The 16755-nt window shown below is 37.7% G+C and overlaps 1 protein-coding gene across 5 annotated transcripts in view; it reads left to right on the top strand.

Moving 5' to 3' along the window:
• peak1 (pseudopodium-enriched atypical kinase 1) overlaps nucleotides 1-16755 on the top strand; it is a 95175-nt gene that overhangs the window by 50383 nt on the left and 28037 nt on the right. For 4 of the 5 annotated variants that reach the window (XM_028033452.1, XM_028033467.1, XM_028033476.1 and 1 more), the window contains one exon: nucleotides 258-340. The exons of the other annotated variant lie outside the window; for it this stretch is intronic. The gene's annotated coding sequence lies outside the window, so the exon portion shown is untranslated. The remainder of the gene's footprint in view (nucleotides 1-257; nucleotides 341-16755) is intronic. 5 annotated transcript variants of the gene reach the window in all.

The following is a 16755-nucleotide window of genomic DNA, read 5'->3' as shown; positions in this document are numbered from 1 at the left end:
GGAGTAGTGTGATGTGAATATGACCCGACATTTTCATAAGAAGCAGGTTCGTGTCAACTTTTGCACATTTGTGTCGGATATCTGATAGCTGTTATGTAAAGCCGTGCCTGAACTGTGACTGGCTCTGACAATAAGCTATGATCTGCTTCACGTCAAACCCCTCTCTCTCTACTTCGTCTTCATTCTTTCTTTCCACACTTTCCATCTCTTTATCTTGAGTAACTCTGCCGTGTGTGTGCCTCTCTTGTCATCTGTAGGCTCCAGCTGCAAGTGCTCTCAGCTCCATCATCTGGGACTCCATGGCCACCCTGGCTGCTGCTGCTGCTTGATTCATTGCACTGAGTTAGCTTCTGTTTTATGTGAGAATGCGTGCGTGTCCAGGTCTCCCTGTCCACCTGCGTCTTGTCGTGTCATTTTCTTGGTTAGTCCTGGAAATGAGCCATGCATGCGCATTCAATCAGCTGTAGAAGCCTCACTGTGTCACTATCAAAAAGGATTTTGTCATATAAATTTGTCACAGTAAAGTTTTTACCTGTGACACTGCAGTAAATTCTTGTTCTGTCCTTGAAATAAACTAAAGTTATAATTTAAAGTTTAAAAAGGTGAAACAAAAAGTACTTAAAGGTATTAGGAATTAAGGCCTCAAAATGTGTTAATTTCTGCATTTTTTAATTTCTTTTTGTCTTTAAAGTTCGCCGTAAGTACGCTAATCACAGATCTTAAATTTTGTCATAGCCAGACTTCTTAATTTCTTATGATAATAGTTTTTTTCTTCACAGGACATTTCTGTAAGGCAAAAGTTTGAATCACACGCAAACATCTTCTCTGCCAGTAACCATCTTCTAATGTACGCTTTCTAGCTGACTAGCTAGCTAGCATTTTCAGTGTCCATCATTAGTAAGTTCAAATTTATCTCCAGTTGATTGGACGATGTTTGTCTTAACCAATAGCTAACTCCTGTTGCCAACGTATATGATTTATTTATTTGTAGTTTTCTTTTGTACATTCTGTCGTCGCAATACAGGTCTTAAATTCCATTCATATAGATCTTAAAATGTCTTAAATTTGAATTGGTGAAACCTGCAGAAACCCTGTGTTTTGCTGTGTTTTCTCCCTTCGCATGCACCCACTCAAACTAATTGCAGCAAAGTTGTCATGCAGAGTGCTTTCCTCCTATTGAGACCAAATTTAAGGGTTCAAATTACCAGACACTCTGGTTAAAATGTCATAGGAGTCAAAGTGCCAATGTTGCAGCTGGGGGCGGTCTATAACAGCCTTGTTTAAAAACTCTACGGGAGGAGGTCTTGCAATCTGAAAGTTATGGGTTCGAGTTTTGGTTGAGGCGTTGCTTGTTTGGACAATTATTCACTGTGGTTTTGGATGCTGTGCAGCTGGCAGGATTTTTGCTATTACATTTTTATTATTAGGTATTGTTATCACAACTGGGAGCAGCTATTAGTATCTCAAAAGCTTAAATAATACATGAACTTTGACCCCAAGCAGAGAACGAAAGAGGAAATTCAAAGCATCTCTTCCTTATAAATATGGTATCTGCTGCCCAGAAATTGAGCTGTTAGCATGTCATGACAGTCAGGACACTCTCAGACAGCAGCAATTTGAAGTCAGAAGTCTTTTTAGATTTGTTGCGAGACTGACGGCTACCAGATATCCTTTCTGCCCCACAATGACTCTTTGAGGCAGCTGTGATGTTACAACAACATTTAATTTCCCTTTGGAATAAATAGTGTTTTTAAATTGATCTGTACAACATGACGTAGGTACAATTTCATATTGTGTTTTACCTTGTGATGAACTGGTGTGAAGTCTCCACTAACCCTCATGACAGACTAACCATCTTTAGAGATGGGGTCATTTGGACCCCACAGGTTTTTGTGGGGTCACACTGACCCTGTATGCGCTTCTGCTATGTTAATTCTGTGTAGGTCGTTTCGGGAACTAGCGGTCTGATGGGACAACCCCCAATTTTTCCACAGTGTTTAATTTGGAAGAGATTGGTCAGTAAAATATTCACAGAAAAATTAGATCATATTGTCACCATTATTTAATGTAGTGACAAAATATTAGATTCCAACTTTAGGGCTGACAGTATTGTTTTTTTTAAACTATATTTACGCTGATAAATAGACTAAAGTAGAATAAACATAGCATATAATATAGTAGAAACTTTAGTCCTGCTTATCCGAGATCAGAGAGTGAACTAATAACATTCTATAAATCAATATGTACTTTTATCTATTTAAATGTTTTGGATGAGACATAAACATTTTGATTTAACACAGTCCCACTAATCAAAGGTAGATCTCCCTAGTGTTTATAACACATAAATCCTTTTCTGTCTGCCCGTTGTGTGTTTTACCTGGAAGGGAGAACGGTGCAGGATAATGTTGAAATTCCCCATCTCTTCAGCCATCTTTGGTATCAGTTACTTTCTGCTTGTGTGTGCTTTGCGCTTTGTTTTTCAGAACAGCAGTGGTGTTGTTTGCACCTCTTGGTGCTCGTGGAGCCAGCAGGCTCCACTTTTCCACATTCGCATAATAGAACATTTTAGTTCTGCAATTAAAATCCTCCTGGATTCTCACTTTTCATTTGAAATGCCTCAACTGCTGTGATTTTTTTTTTCCTTTTTGAGATAATCCATGATGTGAAACACAATCTGTGTAAAAACATATGGATTTTGTTTTTCCCTCCTCCGACAAAGTCTGTCATGCTTGAAAATGAGTTCATAAATGCTGCTGTGAAAACGTTCCAAACTCAAGCCAGATTTTCGGATCAGAACCACCAATCTCCAGAGAACACTTACAGGGCTTGGAAACAAAGTCCTACTTAAATCATTACTGGGGAAAAAAAGGGCCTGTCCCACCATCACTACCAGGCTGATGCTGTCCAAAATCATAATGAGAAGGCAGAGAGACATTCTTCACTCACAGAAACAGTTTCTTTTTGGTGGTGGTAATTGGGAACTGTTATCAAATCTGTTCCCTTGTTCTATTTTCTCCCAGAGTTGAGAGCTGTAGCAGAAAGAGCCGTTTGTTCTTTGGAGAAAGTAGGACAAGCTTCTCCAGCTTCATTTCAGTCAGAGCTCATGTTTCCTGTAGCTTTCTGAATATTCCACATATACGGCGTTATAAATGTTGTCCAGTTAGACCAAGTGTGAACAAAATCGGCTTTTATGTTTTCATTTCTTACATGCATCTGATGTGTTGATTCTGTTTTTCTGTACAGATAGCTCTCGGTAAATTAGAAGAGTTATTAAAGCTCAGTAATCCAATTTAGCTCACACACATTATATATATTTCAAGCGCTGGTTTTAGATTATTTGATGACTGGCGTACAGCTAATGAAACGCCAAAAAGGAATCCCGGCGACTTTGATAGTCACCGTCAGCTCATCTTCATCGTTACATTTAGTATCTCTTGTCTTTCTTTTATGTTGACCAAGAAGGGTCAACACAACTTCAAAAGCCATAACAGCAAAAAGCAAAATTATGCTAACACGTAATGTATGCTGAAATGGATTTTGTGATAAAATGGAATTTATTCTAAAACAGTATTTATGCCAACACCGAATTTGTGCTAAAACAAATGTTATGCTAAAACTGAAATTATGCTAAAATGGAAATCCTTTATCCCACTTTAGCATAACTTCCATTGTGGATTGTGTTGTTGAGTTGTAGCTTTTGCATTTTTCTGACCCTTCTGGGCCACCGTATCTCTATAAGCTGCCATAGAGAATTTATGGGATTTAGTTTTTGCTAATGAAATACTTTCATACCCTGAGCATTGAAGCAGGTGTCTGTAGTTTTGTCAGTGCAGTCAGGTCCCGAGTCCTGATAAAATATGAAATGGGTATTTCCATAAAGCTTGTCATCACTTGTGAACCTTTTTCATTTTCACCTTAAATTTTCCTCCACTCCAGTTTATTTGCCTTCATAAACATCCGGCTTCTTTAGCAATGAAGTTTGGTGTACCTCCTGTCTTCTGGACAAACGTCGACTCAGCAGTGTTCCTCGTGTCTCTGGTGTCCATAACATGGCTAGAACATAACGTTATTCTAAAAGTAGTTTATTTGTTGGTTTTGGTCTTCATCTTTTGTTCAATCTGAGACCGATTTTTTTAATTTTCTTTAAATGAAATCCATTTTTTGAAATTAACACTTTCGTGCAAACTGAATCCAAGTGAATTTTACTTTTTAAATAAGATTATTCACATAAATGAACTTTAAATTGAGATTGAAGTTTATTGGGATGCATCTTTATCCATTAGTGTTTAAAAATATATTTAAATAGAATACCACTTTGAACTAGATCTACATGATATTTTATTAAGTTTATAGTTTTTCTGTTGGGATCTTAAACAACTAACAAACCCGATGCCAACACATTATGGTAACAGAAACTGTATAAACATGTCTAAGACATAACAGATATCGGGGGGGAAAAAACAACTCATGAATGCAAGTTTTGTAATAACTGTTAGAGGCTTGCTGCACATGAAGTCAAACAGATTTTTGAGCACTGAAAGTATCACGGGGCATACCTTGCCGCCTGCAGCGCCTAAAAACCCGTGTTATTGAAAGCAATGTTGTAGTCATTTATAACAAGTGTATCTGTGGGACTTTATGGCCTTGAAGCCGTAGGAATTTGCTGTGATCCCATCTGATTGCTGTTCCCTGCAACTCCACTGGCAGTCTGAAAAGATCCGGTTCTGCTCTTCTACCGTTCACTTTCCCTGATGGACAGCACGGCTCTTTTTACCACGGGGTGGAGGACGGGAAGAGAGTCGGTGGTGAGAAAGCCTTCATGAGCTTCCCATAGTCACCATCCTGCAGCCTCGGGCTAATCTGTGTCATTTTTACACTGCAGTCTGCAGAGTGTTATTGAATATGAAAAGTTGTGTTTGTGTTAAAGTCAAAAATACTGTAAATTTGTTCTGTTTATGTTTTTATTTTTCCCCCCGATATATGTTGGAGACAATTTAAACTGTTACAATAAACCAGTTAGAGCTCCATTTGTGTGAAAATAATTTGGGGAACAGGATGTTCTGCATCCTTAAAAAGTCTTAAATTCATTTATCTAAAACGTAGACCTTAAAATGTCTTAAATTCATTTAAAAATTAACTTTGAATTCAATGTGTTATTCCCAGGTCTTACATTTAGTCCTGACAGGACTATTTAATCTCATATATTCCATGTATTTTTGTTTTTCTTGTGGGAAAAGTTTGAGTTGCTCTCATATTCCTTGGGTTCTGACTTGAGACGGTTGAGGCTACTGCTAACTAGTTGCCAATGTCCCCCTTGTTGCTAGCTATCCAGCTAGCTTTTTTGTGACTATCATAGGTAAGTGCAAATTTATCACAGATGGAGGGAGAAAGTTTGTACATTTCTGTGGAGATACAGGTCTTAAATCTCATTCATAATGGTCTTTAAAAGTCTTAAATTTGAGTTGGTTGTTTGGTTGGTTATCCCAAAAAGACAGTAAATGTTGATCAGAACCCTAATAGAAAAACGTCCTATGTAAAAAATACTGCTTTTACACATAGCTGTCAGTTTTTAAGTGTATTTATGGAATAAGAATGGTTTAAAAAAATAAATATTACTATTTTAACAACAACTTCAACCACATTTTGTATTAAAGTGATGTATGTCACCAAGATAAATCACTATTTCCTCAAGGGACCTGGTCAGATTAACATGATTATTTGGAAAACTAATTTATTGATTTAATATTTTATTCATTGAAGAAAAAAAAATCCTATAATAAATTTTCCTGACTTTCAGACCATTAGTGAGAGAAGATTTTTTAAAATTAAAGAGAAATAAAAAGGGTGTTTTTTAGATCATCATAGGAGAATCTGATGCTCATGCATTTCAGGCCATTCTTGCATCTTCTACTATGTACTGTACATGAAGGTTGAAGAATTCAGCATGTTACCACAGCAAAAACACACCTCTAACAGCTGCTATATCCTCACATCTGATCCCTGGATAAAGGAATTAAAAGATCAAGAAGGCTGAAAAATGAATGCATGTGTACGCAAGTTTTCCGTAGGAGACGTGGTCACACCTGGAAGGGAGCTCAGGAAAATGAGTGGGAACCACTGAGTTAGTGTATATATTTTAGATTTTTTTGTATTTTATCCCAATCGATACATGCATTAATATTTAACATGCAACAGTATAACTGGCTCATATTAATGCATCAGCCATCTGCTGGCTGTTTCCTAGGAGTGGAGCAGGAATTTTTGGCATTAACAATTGGAGTTCGTCTTTCAAAATAGTCTTCAGTTGCTGCATCAGCATGAATTTGTCTAGTGAAATAAGTCTAATATAACTATTGAAACTATTAATTTGAAATCAAAAAGGAACTGGTTCTTGAGTTTCCCAGGTTCTCAAAACACTTGAAATTGGGAAAAGATGGAAAACGTATGGCGGTTTCTTTTTTTCCTTTTCCTCAAGCCGTAACAACTGTGGGAAAAAAAATTAACACTAAAAGACGTTCACTTCAAAGACGTTCACATTGAACCAGTTTTATTTCTGTTAGATTAACACACTTCATGTTGCTGCATGCCCTGCGACAGACTGGCGACCTGTCCAGGGTGTACCCCGCCTCTCGCCCGGAACGTAGCTGGAGATGGGCACCAGCAACCCTCCCGACCCCATTAGGGACAAGGGTGAACAGAAAATGGATGGATGGATGGATGTTGCTGCATCACGCTTTCAGTTAACATTTTATCAATCATTTTTTGGTTTTTGACTTCGTACGCACACTTTTTCAAAAAGACAAAGAGCCAGTTCACCACCTGTTTGCTCTGTAGACAAACAGTTGTGGTTTTTAAACTGTCTAAAATACCAAACTAATAAAAATGAAACTAATATTTTCTTTTACTTTTAAGCAAAAGTTTAAAAAAATTCCCAAGCTTTCATTTAATTTAGGTCTGCATTTAGACTTGTCCAATACCAGACTTGTCATTCCTTACATGACAAGTCTGGTATTTATTAAAATTTGAAATAAACCTGGACAAAGTTAGTCCAGATGCTACAAAGCAGTGAAATGGCCCGAAAATTGACTGTAAATAAGCTGTTGTTTAATTCTCGTTGGAAGCTACAAATGACTTGTTTTCAAAGAGATTCTAAGTTGATATATTTTTACTTAATGTTTTAAAAACTGCATTAAAGAAATCTAGACACTTTCGTCTGGGAAAGTGTGAAATATTGTAATGAAAATATATAGGAACTCTATAATCTGGACTACATTTACATCAATTGGTGAAACCTGGACTGGATAATTCTCCACTTAAGATAAAAACATGGATTAAAATCTATGAAACTATTGTTTTTTTTAAGGCAAATAAACACCTTAAGATCAGACAAGCAACAACTACCATCTAAAAGCTGGTCATTTAAGGTCTGTATTGAATGAATCTATAAAAAAACGATTGGAGACAAAAAAAAACTTGTTTCCCTCCCAGAAAATATTGCTAAAGTTTTATGTCTTCCATTCTTGTGTGAGAGATTTATCATTACATCTTTGTGGGAATTGCCTGCAATAAGTCTAAATTTGCTCTCTGCTTGGAGCATGTGAAATATTGCACTGCACATTTCACCTTTATGATTTACACACAGCACCCAGAAAATATTGTTCTGCTCTGGAGACGTTCTAAAAATACAGAGGAGTCTTTTGGCCGTTAACGTGAACGGGAAACTATATCAATCAATCAATCAATCAAATTTTATTTGTATAGCACATTTCAGCAGCAAGGCATTTCAAAGTGCTTTACATCATTACAAACACAGAAACACAATGCAACATAGAATCAACAATCAAAATAGGACATTAAGTCAGGTTCCATCAATAAATTTGTAATTGATTACGTTTCAAATACAATCCTAAACAGGTGGGTTTTTAGTCGAGATTTAAAAGAAGTCAGTGTTTCAGCTGTTTTACAGTTTTCTGGAAGTTTGTTCCAAATTTGTGGTGCATACATGTTAGCTTGTGGATCTTTGGAAACAAATCACTTCTGACACACTGAGCTCATGACTCACATGACTGATTGCCTGAACTGAATCAGCTGTTACTGGGCTTAGAGAGTAAACATGACCCATACTTGAAGATATTAAAAAAATCATCCAAAAACACAGTAAAAAGCTGTCACACAAAGTCATTCCCTTTCTCTTTTTTTTTGTGGCTCATTTATAGTCAAGTTGGATGATTTTTTTTTTCTTTTTGTCTTTAATGTTCAACACCCTACATCGCCCCCTACTGACAGTTTGTATCATAAAGTTAGGACAGATCTGAACTTAAAGGGAACCAATAACACAAAATTCACATTTGGCACGTTTTTGTCTGTTTGGGTTTCTATTGCTTCTAAAAACAGATGAAGAAAAGCCGCCTAGCCGGTTTTTGGTAATTAGTTCATGTTTTTTTAACGTCGTAAACCAGCAGGCACTACCCTGCTGGCAGCGAAGTCCAGCCCATGACTTATGTTTGTTTGGGCAGCTGGTTTTACTGCTGTTTGTGCTGCTGGAAAAGATAAGTGTTTTGTTGTTGACTTCATCACCCAGAAACCACTTGCTGCATTCTTGTTGGTTGTTCAGGGGGCTCCATTTCTGCTTTTCAAAGATGTGTGGATGTTTCATTGCACATCTGTATGCAGACTTTTTTTTTTACATGCGAGTGTAAACGTTGAGTTTGGGGGTGTGGCCAGCAGCAGCTTATTTGGATTTAAAGTGCCATCCCATTCTGAGAGGAGCTCAAGATAGGCAGAACTGAAATCTTATCTATGATTTTGTGAAAAAAATATAATGAACATATTTTGTATAGCTCATAGACCCATCTTTACATAACCTGTTTAAGGAAGCATAATAGACCACCTTTAAAAGTCTGTACTGGAGTAATTTTGTCACCTGAAACATTGATTCATAGCCATGTTTCTGGAACGCAAATTCTCCTTTATGGGTTTTACGTCCTGCAACATGAACACCCTGCTGTACTGAAGAGGATCTGATCTGATCCACAAACTTGTTTATCATGAGAATGCAGTTGAAGTAGAGAATCACTTTTATAGATAATATTGTATACATGTATCTCCCTGCTGCTACACAAACTTTCCACAGACCCATCTCCCTGCTTTCAGAGCAAATATTACATAATGAATCTCAGTTGCATTTCTTTTGCTTCGGGTGTGTGTGCGTGTGTGTTTCTCGTTTGTTCGCCCTGTGTGTTCTTTTTGTGTACTGTGACTCCTACGCATCTGGCTCGGTCTGCCTTGCCACTGTGATGGTGTTTTTCTGGAGGCTAGCGGGTTGTCTTCCCAGGAGACGTCCACTGGCTGTTTCCCAGGCCAGGCTGCAAGCACTCTCCCAGAGCTTGCACAATACCAAATACCACAGAAGAATGTGGTTGCTTTCTCATTTTGCCCCCACCTTTTTTCCCCTCCCTCTATTTGCTCTCCATTTTTCCTCATTTTATCCAAGGTTTTATACTGCTCTCTCTTAGTGTTTGACTCATGAATGCCTGAAATGATCACTCATCACATTACACCATATAATTGTTTAAGTCATGCCTGCTGGTTGAGTATGGTTGAGTAACTTGCCTTCTTGCATGACTTGTAAAGAAACTCCATAGACTGGCTTGATTAAAGCAAATAAATCCAGTGTTTCCTTTGGGTCATTATCGCCTTTTACTGTTTTCGAAAGTTCTCTTAAAAAACTCCTAATCCACAATTACTTATACAGAAACCAAACTGCAGATAAAGAGGCTTTAGCCTGCTAACAGGTGATAACTGAACCCCTCTGTTATCAGTCTTTGTTTTGACAGTAACAAAGTCTTTGAGCATTTGTATTAGTTGTTTAAGGTACATCTGTCACTGAATCAGCTCTGAGTTGAGCCTATAATGGAGCGATTTAGTTGTCACATTACTCATTACTGTCTGTCAACACAACAAGCTTCAAGATGGCTTAGGCACGTCGGGATTTTTGATCCGTTTTTGGTAAAAAGAGAATTTAGTGAGTCATTGTACAATCCTTGCTTACGTGTTCACACAGTACATTTAGTATTACAGTAATTTACTGATAATTACTATGGTTTATACTTTTTACTTTGTTTTTTCAGTGAATAAAGTAAAATAATTGGAGGTGGCATAGGCAGTCAATAGTGTAATCAATGTAAAACTGTCAGTGTTGATCTTTCAGAAATGTTCCAATAAGACAGCGTCTGTATTTGGTAAATTGGCTAAATGTACATAATTATTATTTCCAGTTATCCAGACCACTCAAATCGATTTCCACTACAGACACTTTCATCCATTTGCACTCAAACACTCAAATTCATTGATACGCTGATCAATAGCTAACATAGCGCTAAGTGCCTTGCCCACGGGCACATGGACATGTGACAAAGGGAAGCAAGAAGACCAAGGAACGCTTGTAAGTTAGGGAGAAGTTGTGAAAAAGTTCAAATCAGGATTAGTTTGTGTAAAAATATCTTCTTTTCAAGTTTGAGTATGGTAAGAGCTGCAGATATCAATAAATGGAAAGCTAAGTTTCTGTTTCCTTTCACTTGTATCACATAAAATCACAGTAAAATACACTGAAGTTTGTGGTAATGTGTAATGTGAAAACATAAAGGCTCATGAATACTTCTGAAAGGCACTGTAAACACAATTTTCTTAACAATTCATCAAGACAAATTAATGACCTGGACAAATTTATAGGAACCTGTGTTCATTTCATGGTGCAATACCTGAGCAGGAGAACAACGTCTGTAGATCTCAGAGGTCATCTTTTAGAGTTATAGTTTGGCTGCCATCCAGCAGAGGGCAACATCTGGTCATCCATAAACAGAGTTGATACAGAAACAAAGCTGGGGGGCCATACGAGGACGGGAAAAAGAAACGGTCAAAACAGGGTCAGATGTGGGATGCAAAATTTACATGGTTCTGTTTTAAAATATAGACACTCGACAAGTTCCTTAAAACTTAAGTTTAACAACGCTTAATAGCGTTTATTCAGCCATGCTGCACGACGAAGCAGCGTTCAGAAATTACTCATGTGCTGCAAAGGTGAGATAACGCAGAAAAATGTACATGATGGGGAAAAAAAATCCCATGATGGCAGTAAGCAAGGTTGATCTCAAGAGCTGCTGCACTTCATGGAGGGAAGTGTTGTCATTCCAACCACAGATGGTATGAATATCTCTGTTCAAGGGAGAATTAAGAGTTTCACTTTATTTTCCTTCTTTTATTTTTCTGTCCATCAACCTAAAGACTCGTGTTTTGTTATATTTTATAAATATGTCTAAGTTTAATGATGTGAGAAAAGCACAATTTTCTTTTTATTCAGTCAATATTTAATACAAAACAAAAATAATGTTAAAATCTAATGTTTCAGCATATTATGCAGAAATTAGCCATTTACGTTATGGAAAGACGCTCTTGATACAAGAGAAAACTCAGGTTTTTAAGAGCCGCTCATTAATTGATCGTTAGTCTATCGATAAGATCAATCAACTTTAGATTTACTCATTAATCAGTAACTTGCATCCCAGTTGGTGAGACGTTATTGGATTTGAAGCTAACACTGTCTTAATGTCTGTTACTCATGAGAAAATGAATCGGTCTGGAAGAAGAAGAGTAAATATGTGTATGCTCTGTTTTGGGTATAAAACACTTCGATCGTCTCACTCCAATTTCTGCTGAGCTATTGAATCATCACAGTCTCTGTGATAAAGTGCATCGTCTTCTTCTTTATTCAGGATCTTCAAACCATCTTAAAACATTCACTTATTAAAGCTTCCGTTCCTTTCTTTCTTTATTCTAGTCTTTTCTCTCCTGGCGGCTCTGAGACTTGTTTGGGTCTTAAAATCTCTTTTTTTGGATTATCTGTAGATCACACGATGTCGTCAGTCGTGGTTGTGCTGTTTTCTTCCACATTGTTTCTGCTTCCTTCTCTAGCCTCATTAACCTAAACTTCATGACTTACAGCTTTATCATTGATAGAGAAAATTAGTGCTCTGAGAGCACATTATTCTCATAAGCACATACACCTTAATTGCAAACGATCTGCTTGCAATAGTTGAACATTTACTTGTAGTTTAGTATTTGTATCGTCTGTAAGGAATCACTAGTTTCTTTGTGTCAGTGTTTGTGTACAGAGGTTATTGCTGTTCCCACTTTAAAATTAAGAATTAATTTATAACAATTTGCCTATTATTTTCCTCTCAGAAACCAAGAACCTACCAAAGATTTGTTTTCAAAATGAAAGTTCTTTCTGGTGTTTCTCTCAAACCCAGTACAAGTATGAAAATAGCAGAAAAGATTTTGTTTCTATTTTACGGAGTTACGAATCCTCGTCCGTATTTAGCTGTAAAGTGATTACAACTCATAACATGTTTAATTGAGCAGCTAATGAGGGTTGTGGGAGAGAACTCCTCGAGGCTGGAGTGACATGCAGTCCCTCGGTGAAGTGACTGAGCTGAAATTGGGTTGAAACTCCATATTGTGTGAAACGATTCATCCGTGAAGTGGGCTTTAGTAGTGGAAATAAAAGCTTGTTGGGATCTTCCACCCACCTCTGGGGTTACACAGTCACATTTACACACTGAAATTTGAATCATGATTCTTTTTTTCTTTTTTCAAGAGTAGCTGTTAATTGAGTAAATGGTTCCACCAGGTAAAGATCCAAACTGTTGGCAGCACAGAGATTTAGAGATGGGTCCATCATTGCGTTTTAAAGTTTTGATATTCTTTTTGTAAAACAACAACGCACAGAAAAGGATCCTAGGTGATTTTAAGTGCATTTGTTTGTGAAAGTCATGTTGGATGCCGACACCTGCAGGTCCATCTTAAAGTTGTTGAGCAATGGAAGCAAAAAGTATTGTCACAAATTCATAATGAGAAGAAGAAGCTGTCGGTACTGCTTGCTTAAGCCATTGCTTACATCCGGATGTACTATATGTTCTGGCTTTTTCTGGTGCAGATTCATGATGTATCTCTCTCTAAAATACAATATTATGGTGTGAATACTATTGGATTTAGTTCCACATATGGAAGTTGCACAATGTGAATGTGGACTGATTCTTTAGGATTCTGCTGATTTTGCTTTAAAACATCTCATTTTACATGTCAAATTACCCAAGAGTGTGAACACCAAAGTAATTGGATTAAAATCTGATTCTTCATTTTATCAAAAAACATAAAATTTTCTATCTTTCCTTTATTTGTGTTTTTCAAACGACAAATGTAGTATTTTAACTGGCCCGTCTTCACTGTCTACCTTTTTAAAATATGGGGGAATATAGTAAACAACATTTTTTATCAATAAGGCAGTCAATGCACACTACAGTTACAGTTGATAAAAAGTGACCTTCATGTTATCAGTAGTATCACTAACCGCAATGCAGCGTGTGCCGCTGTTGCAGCAGCTGTCCTCATCATCGAAGCCCTCTTTCCAAACAGCAGTAGAAAATCCCATAACCCATCTGTGGGTTTCAGCTTCACTTATTCTATTATGAAGCAGGCTCGGAGAGCTCCCACTCTCCCTCAATAAACTTGTTTGTTCCAAACAAGCTCCCATACTGAGCTCATTTCTGAGGAGGAAGACGTTGCGTCTCTGCGGAGGGCTGATTGTGTAAAAAACCTGATGTGAAATTTCAACAGGGTTCTGCTGTTTTGATGCATCGCTTAGTTACTTCTCAGCGTCATTATCTCTGTTTTCATTGCGGTTATTGTCTCTTTTTTTAACCACTTTTCTCGTCTTTCATGTTTTATGGCGCCTTGTACAAGCATCTTTACACCAGAAACCAACTTGTACATTTACAGTCACAAACTTCAATGTGTTTTTTGGTTTTTATGATGCTGTTTGTTCTCTAATGTTCTCTAACAAACCTCTGATGACCTTGACAGAACAGCCGGGTTTATGCGCAGGTTAAATTACACTCTGTTGGCTCCAGAGTTGGGTAGAAGCAACTTAAATTTTCTCTCAGGGAAGCCAGGTGGTAGGGGGTGCTAGGAAATCATCCAGTAGCCTATTGCATTTTTGAGTTAGAAAATATTTAAAATTAACTGAAAATAAGACTAGATAACTAGAAAATTCCTGAAGAAATTTAACCGGGGCCTGCCAAAGTGTGCCCGTCGGTTTGGACCCAACTTTCCGATGCTAAAAATTAGCATCAATGCGAAAAAAAGCTGCAATGTAATCAAAGGCATGAGGAGAATCACCAGAATGTTTACTAACATGGACTTGCACCATTCAGTATGGTAAAATTAGCCAAAATGCTAATGCTAGCGTGAATGCTGTCAGTAGCATGTGGGGCATCACTACCATGGTGTCTATACTTGACTTACTCCATTCAGCATACTAAACATGGCTAATAAGTCAGAAAAATTGTTAATAGTGCATTTAAGCTAAAAGGCTAACGCTAACCTGAGAGAAAAAGATAATGCAGAATAATATTATTGCACCGCCTACAGCAGTGCACTAAGTTTAGTGGGGTAATGAGGCTTTTATTTTGAAATTTTAAGTAAGCTTCATTTCAAAGGGCCAAACTAATCCCATGTGTGACAGTGGTTTGTTAAATCAGTTGTATAATGCTCAAAAGAGCAATTACATTTTTGTAAAAATTGTCAAGGCTTTTATTTTGAAATTGCGCAAGGCAGTTCCCTAACCTGAGAGAAAAAGATAATGCTGGCTAGTATTACAGTGCACTATCCTGAGGAGGATATTGAGGCTTTTATTTTGAAAAAAAAAAAAACCCATAAGCTTCATATTAAATGATCACACTAATCCAATGTCTAACAGTGTTTGGGTTAAATCCGTTGTTTACTGGCCAAAACAGCCAGTAGTTCTAAATGGCAGCTCAGTCCTCTGTTTTAACTAAGTCTTATTTAGAACTACAGTGATGCGTATTTGTAGTCCTAAACAGCAGCCAATCCCCTCCTGTGTTCCGTTGCTATGGTTATCAATCCTCTGCTAACTGTCATGTGTGTGTGAGACAGAGAGGTGGAGAGAGAATTCTATCTTTGTGAGACACCCAGTCAGTCTGTGGGGGGGTCATGTAAAGCCTGGTGGCCCGCCAGGCTTATTATATACTCAGGGAAACCCTGGAAGTAGTGCTACTCTTACATGACTGTAATTTTTTGGTACTTTACCCACCTCTGGTTGGCTCTAATACTAATTATGTGTCTTCTTGGTTATACAGAAAAGTTCCTGTACTGCTCAGTTTTTTTAAAAATTATTTTAACTCGTGCCTGTTAGGTCTTCAGAGGTGTTGTACTCATCTCAGTGTGGTAGTCGATGCACCCACCAACTTGTTGTGTCCGAAAACATCATTTAGACTCTGCTGGATAGAATGTGTCCTCCAATTTAGTCCTCCGAAATCACATTCCTGCCTCAAGCACTGCTTTCCAATCCCCTTCTCGCTCTACTCCACCTCACCAGCCGAGCAGACGGCACTTCTTTCCGAGTCAGAATCAATTTGACCCGCTGGAAACTGGTGCAGAGTCGACGAGCTTTGGGTGGTGCGCCACTGTGGCTAAAACATAGGGGTTGCTAAACTCGTTGTGACATCTTTGCAATCATTCTCAGACAACGCCCCGATGCTTTATCTCCTTTAAGATGAGCATTTTTCTGGCATGTCAGTTCACTGAGCTATAACTGATGGGGGGAAATGATGAGAGTAGGCCTCAAGTGTAAAAAAAAAAAAGCTTAATGGAAAAGATGAAAAGATGGTCTTGGTGTCGGGATGTAAATAGTGGCTTTAAGGAGCTTTCTTTAGTGCAATCGTTCAAAACATAACTCGATAGTCATCTCGGTGTTATAAATGAATGTGACAAAAGTAAGTATTGGAGTAGATTAATTAATGAATAAATTAATTTGTGGTACACTGATGAAGTAGAATATTTAAGGTGGACATATTGTAGTGGACAGATTTGTTGCCTATTAAAGAGGACTCTTTAAAATAAATTAATCTTTTATAATCTCTAAATCATTTAGAAAAATCTAACTTTTAAACTAAAATTGGATTAGAAAGTTGGATATCTCTTTCAGCAATTTGCCGATTGACAGCTCAGGCTAGGTAACAAATTCTCATCTCTTTTCAGTGCTCCATTTGGGTTTTCTCCCATTGACTTGGATTTTTCTGGTAGAATTGTCACCAGACAAATCAACGAACAGAAGAAGTTGTAAACTATGACATTGATTTTCTGAGCTGTTTTAGAATTGTGGTCTGCCTGTAGTTTTATCAATGGGAGCAGAGGAAGTGAACGAAGCCGTTCAGTCAATGTTGGCCACGCTTTCACTTATTGAATTAACATTAACAGCCGCCTCGTTTGGATCAGTTCTTCTCTCTTTGCAATGGGGCAGGTTGCTTGTAGCGCAGGTCATTTCCAGTAAGCTTCATAGCATTGAACTGGCACATTTCATGTGTCACGGCCAAACATAAGCCATTGGGTAAAATTTAAACAGAGGCCACGCCTCCAGGAAGTAATCGTTTCTCAATAGCCAAAGGTTCACACCGTCTGTACGAAATGACGCATAGAACAAGGGCTGGTTTTTACCAGCCTAGGTTTTACCAGCCTAGTTCCTAAGGGCATAAGGTAATTTTCCGGTTAGTCATTCTTTGTTTTTGGAGTGTTTGCAGTGAATGTTCCAGTAGAGGTTAGCAAACTCCACACCTTAGGTAGGACAGAAAAGTACCTTGCCTTTCAACCAACCCTTTGGCTTGTAAATAGCATCAAATA

This window comes from Xiphophorus couchianus, chromosome 2 (assembly GCF_001444195.1).
Source record: "Xiphophorus couchianus chromosome 2, X_couchianus-1.0, whole genome shotgun sequence".
Classification (NCBI taxonomy): Eukaryota; Metazoa; Chordata; class Actinopteri; order Cyprinodontiformes; family Poeciliidae; genus Xiphophorus; species Xiphophorus couchianus.
The sequence above is the reverse complement of the archived record's forward strand: the minus strand, read 5'-3'. Positions and strand labels throughout refer to the sequence as shown.